The sequence below is a fragment of the Globicephala melas genome, chromosome 3 (genome assembly GCF_963455315.2).
Source record: "Globicephala melas chromosome 3, mGloMel1.2, whole genome shotgun sequence".
Classification (NCBI taxonomy): Eukaryota; Metazoa; Chordata; class Mammalia; order Artiodactyla; family Delphinidae; genus Globicephala; species Globicephala melas.
This window is the reverse complement of record NC_083316.1, coordinates 83,908,820-83,929,816: the sequence shown is the minus strand read 5'-3', so window position 1 is coordinate 83,929,816 and position 20,997 is coordinate 83,908,820. Positions and strand designations below refer to the sequence as shown.

The window sequence follows — 20,997 nt, the reverse complement described above, 5'->3', positions numbered from 1 at the left end:
CTTCCCTAATATGGGAAAGGAAATAGAAAATCAAGTGCAGGAAGTACACAGAATCCCATACAGGATAAATCCAAGGAGAAACACACAAAGACAAATAATAAAGAAAGTATCAAAAATTAAATACAAAGAAAAAATATTAAAAGCAGCAAGGGAAAAACAACAAATAACATACAAGGGAATCCCTGTAAGGTTGACAGCCAATCTTTCAACAGAAATTCTGCAAGCCAGGAGGGAGTGGCAGGACATATTTAAAGTGATGAAAGGGGAAAACGTACAACCAAGATTACTCTACGCTGCAAGGATCTCATTCAGATTTGACAAAGAAACGAAAACCTTTACAGACAAGCAAAAGCTAACAGAAATCAGCACCACCAAACCAACTTTACAACAAATGCTAAAGGAACTTCTCTAGGCAGGAAACACAAGAGAAGGAAAAGACCTACAATAACAAACCCAAAACAATTAAGAAAATGGTAATAGTAACATACATATCAATAATTACCTTAAATATAAATGGATTAAATGCAACAACCAAAAGACATAGACTGGCTGAATGGATACAAAAACATGGCCTGTATATATGCTGTGTACAAGAGACCCACTTCAGACCTAGGGACACATACAGACTGTAAGTGAGGGGATGGAAAAAGATATTCCATGCAAATGGAAATCAAAAGAAAGCTGGAGTAGCAATTCTCATATCAGACAAAATAGACTTTAAAATAAAGGCTATTACAAGAGACAAAGAAGGACACTACATAATGATCAAGGGAACAATCCAAGAAGATATATATCAATTGTAAATATTTATGCACCCAACATAGAACAAACTCAATACGTGGGCAAATGCTAACAGCCATAAAAGGGGAACTGGACAATAATACAATCATAGTAGGGGACTTTAACACCCCACTTTCACCAATGGACAGCACACCCAAAATGATGATAAAAAAGGAAACACAAGCTTTAAATGACACATTAGACCAGATGGACTTAACTGATATTCATAGGACATTCCATCGAAAAACAAGAGAATACACTTTCTTCTCAAGTGCTCAGGGAACATTCTCCAGGATAGATCATACCTTGGGTCACAAATCAAGCCTTGGTAAATTTAAGAAAACTGAAATGGTATCAAGTATCATTTCTGACCACAACGCTATGAGACTATATATCAGTTACAGAAAAAATCTGTAAAAAATACAAACACATGGAGGCTAAACAATAGACTACTTAATAACCAAGAGATCATTGAAGAAATCAAAGAGTAAATCAAAAATACCTAGAAACAAAAGACAATGAAAACACAAAAACCCAAAACCTATGGGATGCAGCAAAAGCACTTCTAAAAGGGAAATTTAGAGCAATAAAATCCTACCTCAAGAAACAAGAAACATCTCAAATAAACAACCTAACCTTGCACCTAAAGCAATTAGAGAAAGAAGAACAAAAAAACCCAAAGTTAGCAGAAGGAAAGAAATCATAAAGATCAGGCCGGAAAAAATGGAAATGAAGGAAACAACAGCAAAGATCAATAAAACTAAAAGCTGGTTCTTTGAGAAAGTCAACAAAATTGATAAACCATTAGCCAGACTCATCAAGAAAAAAAGGCAGAAGACGGAAATTAATAGAATTAGAAATGAAAAAGGAGAAGTAACAACTGACACTGCAGAAATACAAAGGATCAGGAGAGATTACTACAAGCAATTAAATGCAAATAAAATGGACAACCTGGAAGAAATGGACACATTCCTAGAAAAGCACAACCTTCTGAGAGTGAACTAGGAAGAAATAGAAAATATAAACAGACCAATCACATGCACTGAAATTGAGACTGTGATTAAAAATCTTCCAATAAACAAAAGCCCAGGACCAGATGGCTTCACAGGGGAATTCTATCAAACCTTTAGAGAAGAGCTAACACCCATCCTTCTCAAACTCTTCCAAAATATAGAAGAGGGAGGAGCACTCCCAAACTCATTTTACGAGGCCACCATCACCCTGATACCAAAACCAGAGAAAGATGTCACAAAGAAAGAAAACTACAGGCCAATATCACTGATGAACATAGATGCAAAATCCTCAACAAAATACTGGCAAACAGAATCCAACAGCACATTAAAAGGATCATACAACATGATCAAGTGGGGTTTATCCCAGGAATGCAAGGATTCTTCAATATATGCAAATCAATCAGCGTGATAAACCATATTAACAAATTGAAGGAGAAAAAACATATTATCATCTCAATAGATGCAGAAAAAACTTTTGATAAAATTCAACACTTATTTATGATAAAAACCATCCAGAAAGTAGGCATAGAGGAAATTTACCTCAACATAATAAAAGCCATATATGATAAACCCACAGCCAACATCATTCTCAATGGTGAAAAACTGAAACCATTTCCACTAAGATCAGGAACAACACAAGGTTATCCACTCTCACCACTATTATTCAACATAGTTTTGGAAGTTTTATCCACAGCAATCAGAGCAGAAAAAGAAATAAAAGGAAACCAAATTGGAAAAGAAGAATTGAAGCTGTCACTGTTTGCAGATGACATGATACTATACATAGAGAATTCTAAAGATGCTACCAGAAAACTACTAGAGCTAAGCAATGAATCTGGTAAAGTAGCAGGATACAAAATTAATGCACAGAAATCTCTTGCATTCCCATACACTAATGATGAAAAATCAGAAGAGAAATTAAGGAAACACTCCCATTTACCACTGCAACAAAAAGAATAAAATACCTAAGAGTAAACCTACCTAAGGAGAAAAAAACCTGTATGCAGAAAACTATAAGACACTGATGAAAGAAATTAAAGATGATACAAACAGTTCAAGAGATATACCATGTTCTTGGATTGGAAGAATCAACACTGTGAAAATAACTATACTACCCAAAGCAATCTACAGATTCAATGCAGTCCCTATCAAACTACCAATGGCATTTTTCACAGAACTAGAACAAAAAATGTCACAATTTGTATGGAAACACAAAAGGCCCTGAATAGCCAAAGCAATCTTGAAAAAGAAAAACAGAGCTGGAGGAGTCAGGCTCCCAGACTTCAGACTATACTACAAAGCTACAGTAATCAAGACAGTATGGTACTGGCACAAAAACAGAAATACAGCTCAATGGAACAGGATAGAAAGCCCAGAGATAAACCCACACACACATGGTCACCTTATTTTTGATACAGGAGGCACAAATATACAGTGGTGAAAAGACAGCCTCTTCAATAAGTGGTTCTGAGAAAACTGGACAACTACATGTAAAAGAACGAAATTAGAACACTCCTTAACTCCATACACAAAAATAAACTCAAAATGCATTAAAGACCTAAATGTAAGGCCAGACACTATCAAACTCTTAGAGGAAAACATAGGCAGAACACTCTATGACATAAATCAAAGCAGGATCTTTTTTGAACCACCTCCTAGAGAAATGGAAATAAAAGCAAAAATAAACAAATGGGACTTAATGAAACTTAAAGCTTTTGCACAGCAAAGGAAACCATAGACAGGACAATAGACAACCCTCAGAATGAGAGAAAATATTGGGAAATGAAGCAACTGACTAAGGATTAATCTCCAAAATTTACAAGCAGCTCAATATCAGAAAAACAAACAACAAATCCAAAAATGGGCAAAGACATAAACAGATATTTTTCCAAAGAGGATACACAGATAGCCAACAAACACATGAAAGAATGCTCAGCATCACTAATCATTAGAGAAATGCAAATCAAAACTACAGTGAGGCATCTCCTGACACCAGTCAGAGTGGCCATCATCAAAAAATCTGCAAACAATAAATGCTGGAGAGAGTGTGGAGAAAAGGGAACTTTCTTACACTGCTGGTGGGAATGTAAGTTGATACAGCCACTATGGAGAACAGTACAGAGGTTCCTTAAAAAAGTAAAAATAGAACTACCATACAACCCAGCAATCCCACTCCTGGGCATATACCCTGAAAAAACCATAACTCAAAACCAGTCATGTATCACAATGTTCATTGCAGCTCTATTTACAATAGCCAGGACATGGAAGCAACCTATGTGTTCATCGACAGATGAATGGATAAAGAAGATGTGGCATATATATACAATGGAATATTACTCAGCCATAAAAAAACCCGAAATTGAGTTATTTGTAGTGAGGTGGATGGACCTAGAGTCTGTCATACAGAGTCAAGTAAGCCACAAAGAGAAAAACAAATACTGTATGCTAACACATATATATGGAATCCAAAAAAAAAAAATGTTTCTGATGAACCTAGGTGCCGGACAGGAATAAAGACGCACACATACAGAATGGAGTTGAGGACACAGGGAGGGGGAAGGGTGAGCTGGGACGAAGTGAGAGAGTAACACTGACATATATACACTACCAAATGTAAAACAGATAGCTAGTGGGAAGCAACAGCATAGGACAGGGAGATCAGCTTGGTGCTTTGTGACCACCTAGAGGGGTGTGATAAGGAGGGTGGGAAGGAGACGCAAGAAGGAGGAGATATGGGGATATCTGTATATGTATAGCTGATTCACTTTGTTATAAAGCAGAAACTAACACACTATTGTAAAGCAATTATACTCCAATAAAGATGTTTAAAAAAATAAATAAAATAAAAAAGAAAAGAAAAGGAAGGAAGGAATAGAGAGAGGGAAGGAGGGAAGGAGAAAAAAAGTATTCCCCACAAGGGCCTTTGAACCTAAGGAAGCAACATACAAACATCATTTGTTTCTTCTAATCCTAGTGGACTCTATTTCCCACATCTTACTTAGAATTTAGGTTCTGAAGTCTGTTTATATGGTGAAAATCACACACAATCAACCATCAAAAATTTTGCTCAGTGATATCATTTCACTAAGTTCAACACTGACTCAGGGTTTTCTTGTTCCCTCCAGTTGTGGAGGCAGGTTACTGTCCACTGTGTGAGGTATGCAGCAACTGATTCTGAGAGAAAGTAGAATTCTGTCTCATTATGCTGTGTGCAACATTACTGGGTGGAGTGACTGGCACAAGTGTTCACGTTTATGGCCAAGGTATCTGGAAGCTACCCTGCTAAGAACTGGTTTGTCAGCCTCAAATTAGCATGATGATTTAACTATTACTCCAACAGGAGCACCCATTGGTTCTTGACTCAGAGACTGCTTCTTTAAGTCAGCTCCAAATCTCAGTCCTTAAGACTGGAACTTCTGGGAAAGGAGTCCCTAGTTATGATCTTAAAGAACCTCTGAAGTGAAAAGCAGCATGACAGGGAATAAATGAAATGGCAGGAAGAGAGGGGCATAAAGCTCTGGCATTAGGTTTTAGCTAAAGCACTGAAGACAAATGCATGTGGATCTGGAGTACAGTGATGGTCAAATGTAGAATTTTTTCTTTTAAAATGTGTGCACATCTCTGAGTGTGAATATATGATCATTAGTGAGTGGTAATAGGAGGAAGTGTAAACATTAACATAGTTTTAAGATACTGGTGAAGTGATAGAGAAAAGACAAACTATAAATTTGATTTCACAATGAAAAAGAAATGCTAGTTACACAAATTCACATAAATTTCATAGCATTGATGGCTGTTGCTGTGTAGAATAAAAGGTATTATACTTATTAAAAGTATGCTAAATTACTGCTGCTTTGACTTCATGCGTTCTTGCATACTTAGTATATGCTCTTCTGCATGCTCTGCTCACTACTGTTTTTAGTCCAAATGACTTGAAATGTAATTTGTTTTGTTCACCATCACAAAATATTATTTAGGAGGAACGCAAATTTATATTTCAGCATTACTGACAGTATTAATATGAGTGCTTTATCAAATAATGTCATATAATTATAAGAAGCCTCTTCAAAATAAATATTTATGCCAAGATGAATTTTCTTTTTTATAAGAAAATATAATATCTATGCACATATATATTATGGTTCAGAGATTGACGGTTCATTACATTTATTGTGAAAAATAGTGCAAATATCATTTGGAGTCATACTAGCATACCCCCAAATGCCATTAGCTTATGATGACGGAAATTTCTCATTCACTTTGCAATTCAATGCTGATATTCCTGTGCAAAGAGTTGCTTTCTACCATGTAGTAATTCAGGGATCCAGGAACTGCCTACTTTGTAGGTCTTCTACCCCCCAGGGCTTCATGGTCCTCTGCACCCAGCCAGGAGAAAAAGAAAGAATATGGAAAGGGCATATCTATTTTTTAAAAGGTTTGCCTTAGAAGTAACACATTATTTCCACCACTTTTCCACTGCATTTTGCTTGACTACTACCACCTAAGGATTTGCTGCCATCACTCTTTCTCCCAGGTCTCCTAGTTCATAAAAGTTATTCTTTTGTCCCACTTCCCATTAGGAAATTAAGAACACAGGCACTGAGGATTGAGCAGGAAAGTGAGGAAAAGGTAGGTGGAAGTCACTTATTGATTCTAGGAATCAAGTCATTGATGATCTAACATGAGTACAATTGCAGGGAAAAGGGTGAGCTGGGAGCCACTGGTCCTACATCTTTATCCCATTGGCATCTCTTCCCTTAACTTGCTGGGTAAACTTGGAAAAACATTTGTGCTCTTTGAGCCTGTATTTTTGTAGTTACAAAATAAGGGAACTGTACTAGGGACTACCTCATAAACCATAATTTGAGATTAAATTACTACTTAAGGCTGCATTAAGTAATAACCTCATGGTCCTGCCAATGGTAAATGTATGCTTTCCCTTACTGTTCTTGAAATATTAAAAACAACTCAGAGACTTTATTAGTAGTAGTACTACTACCACTACAACTATTACTACAATTTGAGTTAAAATGGCTCTATTGAGCACTTACTATATTCCATACATTCAGCTCAGTGAAATGTATATCAAGCTCAATCAGCCATAAGTAGCACAACTGAGAGACATCCCAAGCCAACTCTGAAACCATAACTCCTCATGGCTGGATTATACTAGACTCACAGACCACTGTAGGGAGCCAATGGATAAGAAGAATTATCATTAGGTGGTTCTACCATATCTGTGTATCTGTGAACTCAGACCAAAGAGTAAAAAATCACTCTGGTTGATTCCACCAAGTGCCCTGCTTCAGTTTGAATACTTAGTTTCCTTATTTAAAAAATGAAATTTATATAACTTACCCTACCTCCTTCAAATGCCTTAAGTACCAATTAAGCCACTGCTCCAAAGCAGTAAAAGCTCAACTTCTGAGAATTAACTGTATGAACATAAGGTAATGGAGCCAACTCAGTTATCCATGGCAAGAGATGACAAGGAAAAGTAAGGCTAAATTAAATATACAGGTGTCTCCAAACCACATTTTTGCCATTCACCTAAGCTCTTAACCAGTGCTAATAAGCTGCAAAATAAATAGATTTGAATTTTATCCCTTTACCTCTCCACCGCCTACTCTTGTCTGTTTTAAGTGCTAATGGGCAGTCAGCCACCCTTTAAAAGGCAGGAAAAGCAAGGGCTGGACTGTGCAATCAATAGACTGGATAATTAGCCCCTGAGTAATTGAGAGTTAACTGTCTTATATTAACTTCACCCCATTACTCCCAGAATATGAACAAGCCAGAGCAAGTTGGACATGAATATGAGAGAGCAAAAGAAAAAAGAAGGGTATTAAAGAACACAGTTCTTTACCTTGGGGTTATCACATGATACGTGAACTCTAATGACACAAAACCAAATGACAACGGCAGCCTTGCAAGGTAACTCCAAACATGACAAGATGGCCCATGAGAACTGTAAGGGAGTTGTTTCCCCTCAGCACCAAATTATTTTTCTCTTTTCTTGCTACAACAAAAGACTCACTCCAGGCTTTGGCTGTGTTCCCAAAAGACTGGGTAATTAAGCAGGTAAGATTTCCAAGGAGAAATAAATATTTTCCAGTTACTAGACACTGTCATTGGGCTTTGATTCAAATGTGTATAATTCCTGAACAGAAAACATAATGAAAGGAATGTTTCACAAATTAATATAAAGCCCAAAGGCATACCTGGCAGTCTTTTACATGAAATCATTGTCTATCATAAGCCAGGAATGTCAACCGAGTACCCATCTTGGAAAATGTTTTTCTCCTTGTAGTATTAGCACTGGTTTTACAGAAGGAAAACTCAACTTGAAGAAAAATACTTATAAAATACAACCTAAGCCTATTTTTTCTAGGTGTGAAGGCATTTAAAAAAAATAATGATATTGGTTTCAGCATTATCAGTGAAAATGGTGGCTCTTATTCAGAGATTGAGAAGATAAAGAGAAGGCTTCAATGAAATGCGTAATTTCATAGAGTGACTAATTCAAATTAGAGGTTTGGAGATAGATGCTGGGCTCTAGGACCAGAATTCCAAACTACTATTCTCTAAAAATAATGTGAAACTCTGAAAAGTAAAATGGCTTAAGAAGCTGAGGAAATTCCCCCCAAATATAATTTTAACTATGCAATGAGAATGAGTCAAGCACAGGTTGAATGAACAATTTTAGGATGTTGGAAAATGACTGAGTCATCAGTGGGAAGAATGAACAAATTTTTTCCCTTATAGTGGCAACAGGTTTAGGGTGATCATCCTACACTCTCTTGTCTGTTCTCCCTATAGCAAAAAATAAAATAATGGTTTAACCAGGCAATGGGGATATACTTAGTGTGATCACAGTTTATATGAAATTGACTTAGGAAATTTGAAATAATGTGATAAAAAATATATTTATAAATCTCATTTTATGCAAAATAGAAAATAACATGAATATCAAAGAATTAAACACATCAAGAATTGCTTAATTTCTAAGACAATGGTGAGCTGGCTGAATTTTAAATTCATCTGAATCAGTAAATACTCCTATTATGTGAGCAACACATTTTTATGTTTTGCATATAATTCAGGGTGCATATTATGTCATCATTTTAATGTTCACCGTCAGCCTGATTTAAAATCTTTTTACAGTCTTTATTTTGCAAATGATTAAGTGGCCATAATGGTGCTTAGTGCCAGAGGAAAAAAAATCCTGAAATCAATAATTTGGTAGTAAAATTTTGAGGCAATAAAATATTGAGATAAAGCCTGTGCCTGTTATCAACTTATTGTCTGTTGGATTCAAATACATCCTTCATTTCCTGCTCAATGAAAACCAGAAGGACCCTTTAAGTATTTTTTCCTTTGCTAGTTGGCATGATGTTAAGCTTTGTCAAGAGGGTGCAGGAAGGACACTGCATGAGAAAAGGGCTTTCCTTCTGGGTTCTGGTGTGCTCCTAGGCAGGCTCCTGCAACACAGGCAGCTTCTCCTGTAGCACATACTTGCACTGGCAGCACAGAAGCTTCCCTAGCACCTGGCTCCTGTCATGTATATGTGTGGTAGTAGCTGCACCCAGAGGCCAGAAGTTTCCCCAGTCATCTGCCTCAGGCAGTTTTGTAACCGTGGACATCATGGTGAGCACCTTCCCCAGCACTCTCAGAGGTAGACTTCTGACAAGTTCTAAAGGGCAGATTTCTAGCAAATTCTACCAGAGCAGCAACACAATGATTTATCTGCCATCCAGCAAGCTACATCTGTGCCATCTCTTTCAAGTTCTGCATCTCAGGCTTGGAGAGGAAATTCTTCCTTGGGTCCTTTATCTTATCCCTAGGGATAGGGGTTGTTCTTTGTATCAACTGATTCTACATTCTTCGGAATTTGCTATTATTAGCCAACTCCTAGTAACTATAATCCCCTTTATAGCTAATAATTCTTTATTATAACTTTCCTTGTTCAAATCACTTTGTGGATTCTGTCTTCCAAATGGACTCTGACTGATACAAACTATGACAGAACCACTGTGATTCTGCATAATGTTAATATTAAAGAGATCACTGTAAATATCTTAGAGAAAATTCTGAGAAAAGAAAAACAATTTTTAAAATATGCTAGAAATGTGAATATTTGTGCATTTGAAGGAGGCATCCACTGTTTATATTTATTCTTCTAAGAAATTCTCTTGAATTAGGATAATTTTAAATTATGCTAGGTCTTCAGGAACCCCTCCCTTATATGTGACTGTTCCATACACACACAAAAGCTTTCTAAAATGTCGTTGATGTCTTACACAAGACACAATCTCACTAAGTGTTGAGTCTACAATTTATGCATAAATATAATGTTTTATAACTGCAAATATGAAACCACACACTGACCAAAATTGCAGAATGTTTAAAAATATTTTGAAATTGCAATGAGGTATGACTTTGTTCTCAAAGCAACATTCTTTTATGCATCTCTTACCAGAACCTGCATCATGCTGATCCTGTCTGTTCAGTCAAGTATCTTTTTCCTTGCACTGAAAAGGAGTCACAGGGGGAATAAACTACTAGGCAGAATGGATTCGCATCCAGCTTGCAGACCACTGCGAATATTTATAGAGTATTTGAGTATCATTAGCTGAGTCTTTTTCTCAAAGCACTGTTTTTTTTTAATATGTGATCAGAATAATACCTGAGAAAAGAAAAGTCTGTGTGTGTATGTGTTTGTACACGGACATATATGTACATGTGCTCACATCTGTGTAACTTGCCCACTGGCATTTTTCCTATGGTATTCTCAGTCTCCTTCTTAGGCCCAGTTCTGCCTTTCATCTCTCATTTTAGGTATCTTACAAAGTCTAGAACTAGACCTTTCTCTTGAAACATGAGAAATGGAAGCAGAGTTCACTTTATGAAAACAAGACAGGATCCTTCAAGAGAAATCAAGAAATACAGATAAGCAGTGCTTGCTTCGGCAGCACCTATACTAAAATTGGAACGATACAAAGAAGATTAGCATGGCCCCTGTGCAAAGAAATACAGATAAGCAAGTCTATAACTAATACCCATAATTCCTCTAACTTATCCAGAGTCAATTTCTGTTACCACCTTGTATACACATACACATGTATGCACATTCACATATGAAAATCACATTCTCCAGGATATTTTTCTTAATATGAAATATTTGCATTTACTGTTTTGTAACAGATTTTTCCAATTAGTCCACTTGTATTATATTTTATATTCAGTACCACAACATTTCAGTATCAAAAAGAGTACAAGGTAATATTAAATAACTAAAAGAGGAATATGAAATACAAAAGAATTACTTCTTTTTAAGTCTGAAAAAACCCTCGAACTAGGAATATTTATTTTCTAACAAAGCATTGTTGACCAAACAAATTGCTTTTGGCTAAGTCCCATTCTTTTGGAGGAAAACAGCACTGTTTTTAATAATTAGAATTATTGAAATGCAACTAAAAATGCATGAAGTATGTCCAAATATATCAGAAATAATGGTCAGATCAAAAGTTTAAGGTTCAAAAGACTGGTATCTAGAATAGGAAACATTGAAGCAGATCAGGCCAGTTGGTTCTCACTAAATTTTATATTTTATTTCCATGCCCAAAAAGAAAAAGTTGATAAGCTGTCTCAAAGTCAGTTATGAAAAATCACTCTCTCTTTCACACAAGTTGGTCAAAACGAACTTCACAAATCAAGTAACTTAGTGAATTAAACGTTTGCCACAGGATCAACACATACTTTCTCAGGCAGTGTGTGTGTGCACACATGTCTGTATCTTAATTGTAGGAAAAAAGCACTGTCTAAAATACCTCAAGTAGGGACTTCCCTGGTGGTGCAGTGGTTAAGAATCTGCCTGCCAATGTAGGGGACACGGGTTCAGTCCCTGGTCTGGGAGAACATATCTCAAGTAAAGGCTGTTCTTTGTTATACAATCATATCTCAGAAAAGTAACTTCACTAAAGCGTAAATTCCAGAATAGATTTTTTTCTTCTGCCAAGAAAACTAAAAGGATCAGATCTGTGTCAACATTATCTAAGAATAAGATGACATCCTATGTTATTTCAACCTGAGAGGATAAAGAATTTCCTAATATGTAATGATTTATTTTTGATGTTGAACAAGCCACTTGTGGAAATATGTAAGTCAATTTAATATATGTTTCAAAACACTATGTTGCTATTAGTAAACAGAATCCTCTATCAAAATTAAAGACTTAACAGCAGTAAATAAACTTACTTTATTGAAACAGTAGACAGAAATAGAAAACACAACATTTTTCATACTTTTCACTTAAAAGAAATTACAATATGATTCCTAAAGGATTTCAGTATAAAAGAATTTTCAACCTATTTTTTAGTATTAATATACTGCTAATTTCCAACACAAGAAGATAACCCACAGAATCACATATTGGGAAGTTCAATTCTTTCAGGACGAATCTGGAAAACTTCCTGGATAATATATCTTCATAATAAATTACAGACAACTCAGAGGTTTAGACTGATCAAAGAAGCAAAGAAGGATCAGTAATTACATTTATACTCGATGGACACATTGTTCACCTAGGGAAATCTCTACACAGGGTTACCACCATCTGGCTGCTTTAGAAGGCATGACGTCATTACAATTAAACTCATAATATCCTGACATGTAAACTCTGCAATTCCAAATACCCTACCCAAATACCCATATCATGATTTAGTAAGCCTTCAGAATCACTAGAGAAGTGGAGATTCACTTTGGCAATTGAATGCCTACTACATTAAAAATCCCTGTTTTAAGAGGTATTGAAACATGCACAAAATAAGATCTCTACCCTCTAGGAATTAAAATATAATTAGGAGAGGACATAAATGTGAAAATTACAAATATTAGCTTGTTTTAAGAGACAGCATTCAAACAGTAAACCTTTACCCATGTATATTAAGTAAACTATGGTTTCAACCCTAGCCATAAATGTATTCTTAAATTACAGTATCTAAAATTCTTCATAATTTTTGAAACTTATGGGTATTCAAGTAAAATATTTTGCTGGCTTAAGTAGAAAAAGATCATCAGTAATTTCAGACTTCTTTCCTCTCATAAAATGCTGACTGTGAGAAAACCAAAACCTCAGCGACAATATCGCCTCAAACTACATTATAAACTATATTAACTATTGTTGGGATGAAAGTATTAAACGGTAGGAACACTATGTATCATCAAACACACAATTAAGAATAATTGAAATCCTGAATCCTGTAAACAAAATTGAAAACTTGGGCAATGAGGTTGGCAGGGCAGGAGAAATTTCCCTCTACCATCTTGAGTTCTTTTGGCTGGAGTAATAATAAAACTGACACAAGACAGATTAACAGGAGATAAACAAATTTTAATTCATACACACAAAGATCTCATAGAAACAGAATATAAGATGTGGCCAGAGCAGGCAGCTTTTATACTTTTTAGACAAAGAAACAATAAATTTATGAGCAACTGACATGACAAAAAAACCTTAGGCTTTAGGTGAAATTAATTAATAATTAGTGAGGAATCTAAACAGAGTTTGGGCTTTGGGTAGTAAATTAAAGAAGTAACAAGGTTTGTTTATACAGACTTCTCAGCCTGAATTCCCACTCTCTGGCCATAAGGGCATCCTTCTACCATGTGCAAGGAGGGCACCTTTCATATAAGGGATTTATTTCCTGCTTTCAGGGAAACAGAGAGAAGGATCGAAAGTGTTCCTCTTGCACCAAGTGTTTCTTAAGTAATTTTAATTCAAAATAATCAATATGCCACTGAGAAATACTTTGGGTTGGCCTGCCCTGGTCCCCAACAAGGTTAAATCTCTGATGTATAAACTTGAGAGGAGAGTCTCAGTAAATAATTACCGTGAATATTCAGAATTATTAAGTGTATAAAGAATAGAGGACTTATATATTATTATAAAACCCCTCATCAAATTCTCTGGGGTTGGAACACATAATTTTTCGAGACAGAAGCCCGGTGTGTCTCCCTTTCCCTGGCAAAGCAATAAAGCTATTCTTTTCTACTTCAAAAAAAAAAAAAAAAAAGGAATAGAGGACTTATAGATCTTCCAGAGATATTTTCGATGGTGGGGAGATAGATAACCTCATTTTTATATTTCACAAACACACACACAAAAATAACAATAAGAGTCACAATGATCTCAAAAGGCCCACTGATGATTAAAAAACACAGCTGATTTAGGGTTAAATATTGCTTTCTCCAACATGCGATAACAATCTTTTTTCTGGATAGACAACTACTGATGAAAAGAAGTTGCACACTAACATTCGCTCTAAAAGGTGGAGACAACAGTTTAGAAGTATCCTCAAATTTTGTTTTATAATTATAAAAAGTTGGATTCCAAACTTCCCTGAATTGGGGGAAATTGCTATTTGATTCTTAAGTGTCCTGGGAGTGTACCTTCACTGCTTCTCAAAGAAAAGTACCAGAATTTTACCCCTTCAGAAGTCTGACTTCCCCATGATACATTTTGAATTGAACCATGGTTGACAGTTTTATTATAAATACGTTGCACTTGTAATTGTTACACCAAGGAAAGTGATTGCAAAAATTTGCAAAGTTATAAAATTGGACTTTAGTTTTATGGAGAATGAAGAAATAAATGTTAGCTTTAAAAATAGTATCCTCAGAGATGTATATATCAAGACAAAAAGCTTCAAATTTGATTTATTATTCACTTTAGGTATAGCACTTTCTGATCTGGAAAAAAAAAACTGTCTAAAATTATTCCACTTTACATAAGTGGTGACAAATCACTACTTATAGATTTCTTTCCAAAAGTCTCACTGTCGGTGACATAAAAATTGCTTGAAAGGGTTCTGTGTGTTGCTATTTTAACATCTCTCACCACACTATACAAATGCCAGTCTGACCATTCTGCCTTTAGGGCTTTCACAAAGCAGCTTTCTTTAAAGGTTACAGGTGAAGTTATGTCTTCTAAGAATGTCAGCCCTCTTGACAGTTCTTCATGATGTCAACATGGTTGATACTAAAATTTAGGTAAACATTTAATTTGGGAGAGGATTCTATTCACATTTGTTAATTGTTTAATATATTAGTTTTATTTTTAACAAAAGCCATCCTGCTTCATTTGCATACTTTTAGCTTTAATTCTTTTATAATTTTCATCAGTTAAAATGACACCTTTAGACCTTTGGACCATTAGGCACTAGAGGGCAGATGTTTTATTTAGAAATAGTATTCAGTCCAACCTGGGTAAAGGAGACTTTGTCACACTCTTCATTAGAAATCCTCATCAACAAAAGAGGAAACTGTAAAATTTTGATAACTCACTTGCAGTTAGAAGGGATTGAATCTTGTAACATTTAGAAAACTATTTTTGTGTTATTTCACTTTTAAAAAGCTGAAAAATATAAGCTTTTTTGTATTTTTACACAACTCAAAAATGAATTCACATAAGAAAAATAAGTGTGGCAAGCCTTTACATCATCAGCTGGGCAAATTATTATGCATTTTTGAATTAAAAGAAAAGTTGCACAGAAATTCAATTTGTAATAAAATGAATTCTAATGCAAATATGCAACATTTTATTCTATCCTGGTGTTTGGAAAGGTTTACTTTCACTACCTGAGTAACAGCCCACAGACTAAGCTAATTAGTGTTCTACATTGTATTAAAATATTCAATTAAAAATTAGGTATTTTTAAACTTTTTCTAGTAAACAAACTGAATTGTTACTGCCTTGGGTTTTTTTGTTTTCTGTTTTTTGCTGGGGTTTTTTAATTAACAATTGGGTTGGCAGTTTGGTAATGCTTTTCACAATGATTTAATGTCAACCAAAATATACCTTAAAGACTCAAAATGTATCTGACAAAGATGCAGAGAAAAGATATAATTTAAAAGTTAGCCAGTCACAGCAAAGGGGATAAAGAACACAGCCTCACAACTAGCTGCTGGACAATCATCGACAGGAAGACACTGGAACTCACCAAAAGAGATACCCCAAAGACAAAGGAGAAGCCACAATGAGATGGTAGGAGGGGCGCAATCACAGTAAAATCAAATCCCATAACTGATGGGTGGGTGACTCACAGACTGGAGAACACTTATACCACAGAAGTCCACCCACTGGAGTGAAGGTTCTGAGCACCACGTCAGGCTTCCCAACCTGGGGGTCCAGCAACAGGAGGAGGAATTCCTAGAGAATCAGACTTTGAAGTCTAGCGGGATTTGACTGGAGGACTGCAGCAAGACTGGGGTAAACAGAGACTTCACTCTTGGAGGGCACACACAAAGTAGTGTGCACATCAAGACCCGGGGAAGGAGAAGTGACTGCAGAGGAGACTGAACCAGACCTACCTGCTAGGGTTGGAGGGTCTCCTGCAGAGGTTAGGGGTGGCTGTGGCTCACCATGGGAACAAGGACACTGGCAGCAGAAGTTCTGGGAAGTACTCTTTGGCTTAAAACCTCCTAAAGTCTGCCATTAGACCCACCAAAGAGCCCAGGTAGGCTCCAGTGTTGGGTTGCCTCAAGCCAACCAACCAACAGAGAGGGAACCCAGCCCCACCCATCAGCAGTCAAGTGGATTAAAGTTTTACTGAGCTATGCCCACCAGAGCAACAGTCAGCTCTACACACCACCAGTCCCTCCCATCAGGAAACTTGCACAAGCCTCTTGGAGAGCCTCTTCCACCACAGGGCAGACAGCAGAAGCAAGAACAACTACAATCCTGTAGCCTATGAAACAAAAACCACATCCACAGAAATATAGGCAAGGTGAAAAGGGAGAGAGCTATGACCAGATGAAGGAACAAGATAAAACCCCAGAAAAACAACTGAATGAACTGGAGATAGGCAACATTCCAGAGAAAGAATTCAGAATAATGATAGTGAAGATGATCCAGGACCTCGGAAAAAGAATGGAGGTAAAGATCGAGAAGATGCAAGAAATGTTTAACAAAGACATAGAAGAATTAAAGGACAAACAAACAGAAATAAACAATACAATAACCGAAATGAAACTACACTAGAAGGAATCAATAGCAGAATAACTGAGGCAGAAGAACGGATAAGTGACCTGGAAGACAGAATGGTGGAATTCACTGCTGTGGAACAGAAAAAAGAAAAAAGAATGAAAAAAAATGAAGACAGCCTAAGAGACCTCTGGGAAAACATTAAACACAACAACATTCGCATTATAGGGGTCCCAGAAAGAGAAGAGAGAGAGAAAGGACCAGAGAAAATATTTGAAGAGATTATAGTCGAAAACTTCTCTATCATGGGAAAGGAAATAGCCACTCAGTCCAGGAAGCGCAGCAAGTCCCATACAGGAAAAACCCAAGAAGAAACACACTGAAACACATAGTAATCAAATGGGCAAAAATTAAGGACAAAGAAAAATTATTGAAAGCGGCAAGAGAAAAACGACAAATAACACAGAAGGGAACTCCCATAAGGATAACAGCTGATTCCTCAGCAGAAACTCTACAAGCCAGAAGTTAGTGGTACGATATATTTAAAGTGATGAAAGGGAAGAACCTACAAACAAGATTATTCTACCCAGCAAGGATCTCATTCAGATTTGATGGAGAAATCAAAAGCTTTACAGACAAGCAAAAGATAAGAGAATTCAGCATTACCAAACCAGCTCTACAACAAATGCTAAAGGAACTTCTCTAAGTGGGAAACACAAGAGAGGAAAAGGACCTACAAAAACAAACCCAAAACAATTAAGAATATGGTCATAGGAACACACGTATCGATAATTACCTTAAACATGAATGGATTAAATGCTGCAACCAAAAGACACAGGTTCGCTGAATGGATACAAAAACAAGACCCATACATATGCTGTCTACAAGAGACCCACTTCAGACCTAGGGACACATACAGACTGAAAGTGAGGGGACGGAAAAAGATATTCCATACAAATGGAAATCAAAAGAAAGCTGGAGTAGCAACACTCATATCAGATAAAATAGACTTTAAATTAAAGAATGTTATAAGAGACAAGGAAGGACACTACATATTGATCAAGGGATCAATCCAAGAAGAAGATATAACAATTATAAATATATATGCACCCAACATACAAGCACCACAATACATAAGGCAACTGCTAATAGCTATAAAAGAGGAAATCAACAGTAACACAATAATAGTGGGGGACTTTAACACCTCATGTACACTAATGGACAGATCATCCAAAATGAAAATAAATAAGGAAACAGAGGCTTTAAATGACACAATAGACCAGAGAGATTTAATTGATATTTATAGGACATTCCATCCAAAAACAACAGATTACACTTTCTTCTCAAGTGTGCACGGAACATTCTCCAGGATAGATCACACCTTAGGTCACAAAACAAGCCACAGTAAATTTAAGAAAATTGAAATCATATCAAGCATCTTTTCTGACCACAACGCTATGAGATTAGAAATGAATTACACAAAAACATGAAGGCTAAACAACACACTACTAAATAACCAAGAGATCACTGAAGAAATCGAAGAGGAAATCAAAAAATACCTAGAGACAAATGACAATGAAAACACGACGATCCAAAACCTATGGGAAGCAGCAAAAGCAGTTCTAAGAGGGATTTTATAGTTTTGCAAGCCTACCTCAAGAAACAAGAAACATCTCAAATAAACGATGTAACGTTATACCTAAAGGAACTAGAGAAAGAAGAACAAATAAAACCCAAAGTTAGTAGAAGGAAAGAAATCGTAAAAGTCACAGCAGAAATAAACGAAATAGGAACAAAGAAAACAATAGCAAAGATCAAAATACTAAAAGCTGGTTCTTTGAGAAGATAAAAAAAAAATTGATAAACCATTAGCCAGACTCATCAAGAAAAAGAGGGAGAGGACTCAAATCAATAAAATTAGAAATGAAAAAGAAGTTACAACACACACCACAGAAATAAAAAGCATCATAAAAGACTACTACAAGCAACTCTATGCCAATAAAATGGACAACCTGGAAGAAACGGACAAATTTTTAGAAAGGTATAACCTTCCAAGACTGAACCAGGAAGAAATAGAAAATATGAACAGACAAATCACAAGTAATGGAATTGAAACTGTGATTAAAAATCTTCCAACAAACAGAAGTCCAGGACCAGATGGCTTCACAGGGGAATTGTATCAAACATTTAGAGAAGAGCTAGCACCCATCCTTCTCAAACTCTTCCAAAAAATTGCAGAGGAAGGAACACTCCCAAACTCATTCTATGAGGCCACCCTCACCCTGATACCAAAACCAGAAAAAGATATTACAAAAAAAGAAAATTCCAGACCAATACCACTGATGAATATAGATGCAAAAATCCTCAACAAAATACTAGCAAACACAATCCAACAACAAATTAAAAGGATCATACACCATGATCAAGTGGGATTTATTCCAGGGTTGCAAGGATTCTTCAAAATATGCAGAATAATCAACCATATAAACAAATTGAAGAATAAAAACCATATGATCATCTCAGTAGATGCAGAAAAAGCTTTTGACAAATTCAACACCGGTTTATGATAAAAACTCTCCAGAAAGTGGGCAGAGAGGTAACCTACCTCAACATAATAAAGGTTATATACGACAAACCCACAGCAAACATCATTCTCAGTGGTGAAAAACTGAAAGCATTTCCTCTAAGATCAGGAACAAGACAAGGATGTCTACTCTCACCACTATTATTCAACATAGTTTTGGAAGTTCCAGCCATGGCAATCAGAGAAGAAAAATAAATAAAAGGAATACAAGTTGGAAAAGAAGAAGTAAAACTCTCACTGTTTGCAAATGACATGATACTATACATAGAGAATCCTAAAGATGCCACCAGAAAACTACTATAGCTAATCAATGAATTAGGTAAAGTTGCAGGACAGAAAATTAATGAACAGAAATATCTTGCATTCCTATAAACTAATGATGAAAAATCTGAAAGAGAAATTAAGAAAACACTCCCATTTACCATTGCAACAAAAAGAATAAAATACCTAGGAATAAACCTACCTAGGGAGACAAAGGACCTGTATGCAGAAAACTATAAGACACTGATGAAAGAAATTAAAGATGGTACTAACAGATAAAGAGATATACCATGTTCTTGGATTGGAAGAAACAATATTGTGAAACAGACGATACTACCCAAAGCAATCTACAGATTCACTGCAATCCCTATCAAATTACCAATGGCATTTTTTACGGAACTAGAACAAAAAATCTTAAAATGTGTATGGAGACACAAAAGACCCCAAATAGCCAAAGCACCCTTGAGGGAAAAAAAGCAGAGCAGGAGGAATCAGACTCCCTGACTTCAGACTATACTACAAAGCTACAGTAATCAACACAATATGGTACTGGCACAAAAACAGAAACATAGATCAATGGAACAAGATAGAAAGCCCAGAGGTACACCCACGCACCTATGGTCAACTAATCTATGACAAAGGAGGCAAGGATATACAATGGAGAAAAGGCAGTCTTTTCAATAAGTGGTGCTGGGAAAACTTGACACCTCCACATAAAAGAATGATATTAGAACACTCCCTGACACCATATACAAAAATAAACTCAAAGTGGATTAGAGACCTAAATGTAAGACCAGACACTATAAAACTCTTAGAGGAAAACATAGGAAGAACATTCTTTGACATAAATCACAGGAAGATCTTTTTTGATCCACCTCCTAGAGTAATGGAAATAAAAACAAAAATAAACAAATGGGACCTAATGAAACTTAAAGCTTTTGCACAGCAAAGGAAATCATAAAGAAGATGAAAAGACAACCCTCAGAATGGGAGTATATATTTGCAGATGACTCCACGGACAAAGTATTAATCTCCAAAATATACAAACAGCTCATGTAGCTCAATATTTAAAAAACAAACAACCCAGTCCAAAAATGGGCAGAAGATCTAAATAGATATTTCTCCAAAGAGGACATACAGATGGCCAAGAGGCACATGAAAAGCTGCTCAACATCACTAATTTTTAGAGAAATGCAAATCAAAACTACAATGAGGTATCCCCTCACACCAGTTAGAATGGGCATCATCAGAAAATCTACAAATAACAAATGCTGAAGAGGGTGTGGAGAAAAGGGAACCCTCTTGCACTCTTGGTGGGAATGTAAATTGATACAGCCACTATGGAGAACAATATGGAGGTTCCTTAAAAAATTAAAAGT

The 20,997-nt window shown here is 36.0% G+C and overlaps 1 long non-coding RNA gene and 1 other non-coding gene across 2 annotated transcripts in view; one reads left to right on the top strand and one right to left on the bottom strand.

The window, feature by feature from the left end:
* Window positions 1-20,997, bottom strand: part of LOC132597002 (uncharacterized) — a 355,690-nt gene that overhangs the window by 72,677 nt on the left and 262,016 nt on the right. The gene's annotated exons all lie outside the window — the stretch shown is intronic.
* LOC115846402 (U6 spliceosomal RNA) lies at window positions 10,747-10,857 on the top strand. The gene has a single exon (XR_004036859.1). It is a non-coding gene; the product is annotated as a U6 spliceosomal RNA (small nuclear RNA).